This window comes from Bos taurus, chromosome 14, assembly GCF_002263795.3.
Source record: "Bos taurus isolate L1 Dominette 01449 registration number 42190680 breed Hereford chromosome 14, ARS-UCD2.0, whole genome shotgun sequence".
Lineage (NCBI taxonomy): Eukaryota > Metazoa > Chordata > Mammalia > Artiodactyla > Bovidae > Bos > Bos taurus.
In genome coordinates this window covers 63,973,221-63,980,514 of record NC_037341.1, presented here as the reverse complement: position 1 = coordinate 63,980,514, position 7,294 = coordinate 63,973,221, and the positions used below count along the sequence as shown (strand labels likewise).

Sequence of the window (7,294 nt, the reverse complement as noted above, 5' to 3'; positions counted from 1 at the left end):
GACTGAGCGACTGAACTGAACTGAACAATACATGTAAATAAATTTCCTAAAATATTTTTCAACTACCCTTACAAATTTAATATATTTGATTTTCTGAAATATTTCAAATGCCTGACAGGGCAACACTTATGAAACCTAGCAAGTAAAATCTTTCTGCATATCAATTAACTCTTACAAACATAGTAAAACTAACTTATACTGGTTGTAAATTGGATTCTCTTAAACATTCAAACACTATGAACATATTCAATTATTTCAAATGAAAATCACAAATCTATACCAGTTTATCATTTCAAAACAAAATCACAAGGTTAATTTGTTAAATTCTCTTAAACATTTCAAACTCCTTAAATAACACACACAAACTGATGATCATAATGGTTAGAAAACATACTCCTAAATTTAACAAGAAAGTAATAATACAAGTTTGATTGCCTTCATCTGTACACTTTTTCTACATCTTTTCCATAGAAGTAAAGTCACTTTAACCAGCCAAAATGAGAAGAAAGGCATTTTAGGCAGCATGGAGTTATTGAGAACTGTCATGCCATCTCAGTAAAATATACAAGATCAGCAAAATGTGTAAGACCAGGATTTTTTTTCCAGGATGATTCTATCTGAGCAGCAGGTTAACACACCGAGCTGCTTGTCGTAGTTGGATTGGTTCTGCCTCCTGTGTCACCAGATGGGGAGTGTGCTGTGTGTCCCAGAGTGTCTTTCAAATTCACCCTTACCCTATTTTTATCACAGCCTCTTTCATTTTTTAACACATGATTTGGGTACATAGAATTCTACAGTCCCCCTTGGGGTGTAGCCTATCTTTTCGTCAAGTGATTAAATTTAATTGAATTTTCCATCCCTCTACAGTTTATAGAACTCTCTGTATCTTTTACTTCATTATGTTTCATTGTGGCAGGGACCAGCTGGGTCCTCACCTCACCTGCTTTCCCTTCATTCTGGGCACGGAGCCAGACTGGGTTTCACAGCTCTCCTGCAGTTAGGTGTAGCCATGGGGCTGACTTTTAGCCAATGAAATATGAGCAGCTTGCCCCATAACACCTTCCCAGGCTCCATCATCCAGGATCTTTCTTCTTCTGCAGGCTTGACACTGAGCAGCAGGGCAGTCTTGGAAGCAACACATTAAAGCAGGCAGAGCCGTGAGGTGCAAGGGGCATGACTGGAAAAGAGCTGTATGTTATTTAGGAGCGTTCATTCTGGACTTGACCTGAATGAAAAATAAACTTCAATCATGATGCTAAAGCAATTATATATATCTGGAACTGTTCATTTAAATGTCCACTAACCTTTGTTCCTTATCATTACGGTAAAAAATTCTTGGAGTTGGTGGTAGTGATGAATCAAATTCATGCAATGTTAGTTAACGCTGCATGTTCTGAGTCAATGGGAAACATGAAGTGGAGGCACTGGGTACATGACTAGCCAGAGTCATTCTTGCCCTTTATATCAAAACCTGACCTAATTAACATTTAAAAAAATAGAACTAATGCTATGAGACTTGTGCACATTTTAGATAGCTTTTTTTTAAAGCATCCAATACAACAAAAATCAGCAGCCCATTGACAATTAAATCAACTACAATTCGTGAGATAAAAATAAACCTATTGCTCAACTATAAATATTCTCAGTTCTATGATCAGACAGAAAAAATCCCCCAAGGGCCCTCATAAACAGGAAAGTACGGGATACAATGGACAATATCCTTGACAGACAAAACAATATGTCAGCTACTCAGACATTCTTAAACACACCAGATGCACGTATTCAAGGCATTCATTTGAAAATGATTAAAAATAGGGATTTTTTTTTTTCTAAGAAATACAAATTTCTTTAAAAAATTAAAGGTATAGTACTGTAACAAAGTTCAATAATAAGGCTCCTTTTTTTTTTTTTCACCTTTGTTTACTTCACACTTTGCTTTTAGCATTTGAGGTTGCTAAAGGTTATGGGTTTCTGAAAGTATTGTCTTCATGTGCAAACCAGGCCCATAGTCAGACAGCTTTGTACTTCCAGATCAGTCACTGTTTCCCTTTCTGCTTCTATATCAACTGGTTCTGTCATGTGTGGGTTGCAACTGCCCCAGGAAACATGCTTATTTAAAATGCAGCAACTGGTTCTGTCATGTGTGGGTTGCAACTGCCCCAGGAAACATGCTTATTTAAAATGCAGCAATACACATTAGATTTTGAAAATAAAACTAGCCACAAATGTACTTCTTTCAAAATGGATTTTGTACATCTGTCTCCACCACATGCAAAAAATGAAAATTTAAACCTCTCTTTCCCTGAGAAGAAACTGTGGGGACAATGAAAACAGACTTTAGTACTGAAATCCTCAGGAGAGAGAAAAAGAGGGGGAGGATGGATATTCAGGAAGAAATGCTAGAGTAAATATTAGTAAAGAAGAGTAGATAATAAAGTTCTTTCCATAAATTGCTTGTATCAGTGATCAGTGCATTCAAGCAGCAAAAATCTGATTAGAAGTGATTTCAACAAACAGGGCTTACATTTCTTCAAACACCCAAAGGGTAGAAGGAGGCAGTTAATGATGTTGATTCATCGGCTCAGCTCAGTGATGCATGTTAATACTTCTGCAGTTTTCTCAGTCTTTCCTTATCATCACACGATGATGGCCCCCAAAGGCTGCTGTAGCTCCAGGCATTACACAACTTTCAAGGAAAGAAGAAAAGGAGAAGTGGGTCACAGTGACAACATTTTCCTCTTTTACCAAGAAAGCAAATGCTTTCTTCATTTAACTGTCACATGGCCTTTCCTAGCTGCATGCATGCCTGCTGTGTACTAAGTCGCTTTAGTTGTGTCTGACTCAGTGTGACCCCATGGATGGTAGCCTGCAAGGCTCCTCTGTCCATGGGACTCTCCAGGCAAGAATACTGGAGTGGGTTGCTATGCTCTCCTCCAGGAGGCCTTCCTGATGGAGGGATCAAACCAGCATCTCTTGCTTTTCCTGCATTGGCAGGTGGGTTATTTACCGCTAGAGCCACCTGGGAAGACCTTTCCTAGCTGCAGAGGCTGAGAAAGTAACCATGTCATGATTGGAGGTGGGCAAGAGAACATGGTTGGTCAACCAAACAACAGGCACCATGAGAGTGGATGGGCTTGTAGTATTCATGCCTTCTTGATCCTCTTAGCAATGAGTTCCTGAAGAAAAATTCTACATGACATGCCTTTCTCAGTTCATGTGAGACACATGAGCAGGACTTCATGTTTGAGAGAAAAATAATGCTGGACTTTCCCACTGTGTCTCGCCATCAAGTAGTGACTTGCCTCCAGCTCATCTCCCTCCTCCCTATCTCAAATATTCAAATACTCTGAATAAAATCTTACCTAAACTCCCTAAGAAAACACATCAAATTATCCATGAACTTGCCTGAGGAAAGACTTCCTGGTTTCTGAAACATTTCACCTACTCCACTCCAAGAAATAACTTTGAAAATCAGCTAGTAAAGGAATTTCTAGAAAGTAATGAATATAAAAAAGAAAATCACAAAATCAAAAAATTCAATATAACCTGTTAAAAGAGATTTTAATGTTAAAAAATAAAGCCTTTGGCTTTATTTGAAAAATATGAAAAATAATAAGTCAACTTAGAATGGATTCCATGGTACTCCTGCTTTCCCACTTATAGAACCGTCACATTTGGGGGATATTTTATCACACAAGGAAAGCATAACAAATTCCTGCTGAAAAAGAGCAAATGGAAGCCCAGGCTCCCCACCTCACCTCACCCCACCCCCAACCCAACCCAAGTTCCGAAACAAGGCAATGAATGAATTGTATTTAATAGCTGTAGCTTAAATAAATCTGCCTCCAAGCTATGTATTAGGCAGAGCACTCTGTTAGGTGAACTGTGCCTGAGAAGGATGGACTCAGTAACCCTGGGCTATATTCAGCTACAATTAGCAGAATGTCTAGCAGAATTTTCCTCTGTGACATCTTATTATATTTCAGCAAGGGAATTAATTACAGGGCAACATTTGCTGATTGCACCCCGAGTTACATTATTGCTAAAGAGTGGACAAGGCAGTCACAATATCCTAGCTGAATTTGAAAGCAAGCTTCCTGTGATGGGGCCTCTCCCACTGAATAGAAGAAAGTATGTACAAAGAGGGAGAAAATTAAGTCCACATGGCGGGTTGTGTGCAATGAAATTGCCTGCTAGAAAAGGACTGCATGTTCCCCAGATCAGATACACCTAAATTCTACCTCCAGGAAAAAAATCTTCAGAGGGAAAGACCCTTACTCTTCTTTCAGTCTAGAATCCACTATAGAAAGCCCATAAAATAAGAAGGAATGAAGGACTGATACATGAATAAACCTTGAAAATACCATATTTAAGTGACAGAAGCCAGACACAAAGGTCACGTATCGTATGATTCCATTTACATCAGATGTCCAGAGCAAGCAAATCCATAGAGATAGAAAGTAGATTACTGTTTGCCAGGGACTTAAGGAAATGGAGAATGAGGAGTAATTGCTAATAGGTACAGAGTTTCCTTTTGGCGTGATAGAAATGTTCTGGAATTAGAAAGTGGTGGTAGCTGTACAACACAATGAATATACTAAAAACCACAGAAGCATACACTTTAAAATCATGAATTGTATGTATGAATATACACATTCAATTTTTAAACATGCTTTTAAAAGGCCCACTTCTGAGAGGATGATAACTGAAAAATAAATAACGACTGTACTAACGGATACACAAGGTATCCGTTATTTTGTGATGTTGAACATTGTGGTAGAAAAAGTAGTGGGCTGAAAATCAGGAAGTCATTTAACCTGTCTGGGCCTCAATATTCTGGTCCCCACACACATGCAGACAGCCTTGGCAGGGATTCAGTTACTCCCTTTGAAGGGCTACTCAAAATGGGAGGGACTTGACCCTATTTTTCCAGAACCCAGTTCCTTGGGGTCAAGTGCTTCTGGGAGCCAGACCGCCTCCCTTCTCTCAAAGCTTCCATCTCCTTCCCTCAAGTCAGTCCAGTTCTGTGCCTCCAAGCAGGGAAGCAAATCTCAGGCCAGAGTTCAGGCACAATAATCCACATACAAGTTTTTAACATTTTGACTTAATTAGAAATGCATGAAAAATTGAGAGATTTTATAAACAAACACAAACATTAATTTCTGACTTTTTCCCCAAAACTGAAAGCCCTACAACATTAGGCCATGAGATGACAATGATTGGCTACAGCCTCTGTCTAGACTGGGCATGGCTCTCCAGCTCACTTACCAGTCCCTACTGCTTCACAACACTGGGGTTGACCATTCAGTGGTCTACTCATCACACTTGCCCTATTTCTTATCTTACAGTGAAGAAGAAAGTGAAATATTTCTTGTACTAGTATGTGCATTGTTTTTAAACATTTATTTGTTTTTTAATCAAAGGATAATTGCTTTATAGAGTTATGTTGGTTTTTGCCCATTTTTGTGGGGGACATCATTTTTTAAACATCTGGTCTACCTCAGCAATCTAAATGACCTGCCTGCTCCTGGAACCATTTGCATTTGAGGTCCTTGGCCCAGACTTTAGATATTTAAAATCTATCCCTTGGAGCAATGGAAGTCCAAACCTCTAGGATATACTCAAGGGTAGTGGTTCTCAGCCAGGGGTGATTTTGCCTGCCACAGTCCCTTTGGCATTGTCTGGAGGCCTTTTTGATGGTTATGATTGGGGGGTTGTGATTGGCATCTAGTGGCAGCTGGGGATGCTGCTAAACATCCTCCAATGCACAGGAAGCAGCCCGAACAACAAAGCATTACCTGACCCCAAAGTCAACAGTGGCAACATTGAAAAACCATGTTCCAGGGAATGGGTAAGGGGTGAGGAAGGAGGGGAAGCAACTGACATGCTTCTCAGTCATAGCTGGGGAATGACATCCTTATTATTTTCTCAATCAGTTTATCATGTCACAAATAGGTGGCTTCCCAGGCCAGGGACTTCTTTGTAGGACAACTGTCATTTGAGCACACAAATTTTTAAGTATTAATTCAGGAAAAAAAATGATTAGTTGGTAGTAACACTTCAGTCCTAAAAATACCCAGACTGATCACGTTCTTCATGGAACCATCAGACTTGACTCCCAGTGACTCTGATCATTTCAAGAAATAAAATTTGCTTTCAAAACCAGTAGTTTGCAATGATTTGCCATCACTGAGGATTTGCAAAGTAATGTGATGCATATTGTAATGAAGTCTTTGACTTTAATGGGATTTTAAGTATGAGCAGCTAATATGAAATTATAATAACCTGAACTCACTGACACTGGGCAGATCAAGAAACCATTTGTATTAGAAGACAAAAATTATATAGTTATTTCTAGTTTCTCTTTTTTAATCCCTGAGTTTCTTGTTTTCTAAACATGTGTATCAATACAGATGTATTTTGATATACAAATTTGATCCTTAAAAATGTAAGTTATATGTATTAATTTGTTTTAAAATATTTGTGTTCAATTAAATAAAGGATTTATTAAATTAATAAAGGAGAAATGTAAAAGAGTTACTGAAAGAAATATTTCAAGCAATGTAGCATTATCAGAATAAAGGCATAATCTCTCAAGATGACCAGCTTGGAAGGGATAGTAAGTATTTGTTTTCAATGTGTAAGTTTTAATCTATTTTTCAGTTTATAAGCACTATGAAAATAGATTTAATCTCACCTCTAGTCTTCACAGTATTTTGTAGTCCTTCCAGTGCTTTCATGTCGATTGCCTCACTTAATTATTTGGCCATCTCTGAGGTAGGCACTGTTTTATTTTGTTAGTAGATGTAAGAGTTGAGCTCAGAGAGGCCCGAAGCCACGCAACTTCAAATTATAGAGCTTGAGGCAGAGCAGGAGTTGAAGGGTGAGGGTGACAGGGAGTGGGGGACGGGGAGTGGCTAATCTTTTTAGTTTGTTAACTTAAAAATACTCATGTTTCTAATACTCCCAAACTGATCACTGTAGATATAATCTACAGTTCAGATGTAGGGAATTGGGAGATTCAATGTAATCCCTATTCATAATCCCAGCTGCCATTTTACAGATACTGATAAGCTGATCCTAAAATCCATATGGAAATTCAGGGGACACAGAATAGTCAAAACAACCTTGGAAAAGAAAAACAAAGTTGGATGATTCATGCCTCCCAAGTTCAAAGCTTACTACAAAGCCACAGTATTCAAGAGAGTGTGGTATTGGCTTAGGATAGACATACAGATCATTGGAATAGGACTGGGAGTCCAGAAGTAAATACTCATATTTACAGTCAGTTGAG

The 7,294-nt window shown here is 38.5% G+C and overlaps 1 long non-coding RNA gene across 1 annotated transcript; it reads right to left on the bottom strand.

Moving 5' to 3' along the window:
• Positions 1-940: 940 nt before the first annotated feature.
• Positions 941-6,872, bottom strand: LOC112449540 (uncharacterized). The gene is made up of 3 exons (XR_003038115.2): positions 6,698-6,872; positions 2,525-2,686; positions 941-1,177 (listed from the first exon to the last, which is right to left on the bottom strand). It is a non-coding gene; the product is annotated as an uncharacterized lncRNA (long non-coding RNA).
• Between the last annotated feature and the right edge of the window lie 422 nt (positions 6,873-7,294).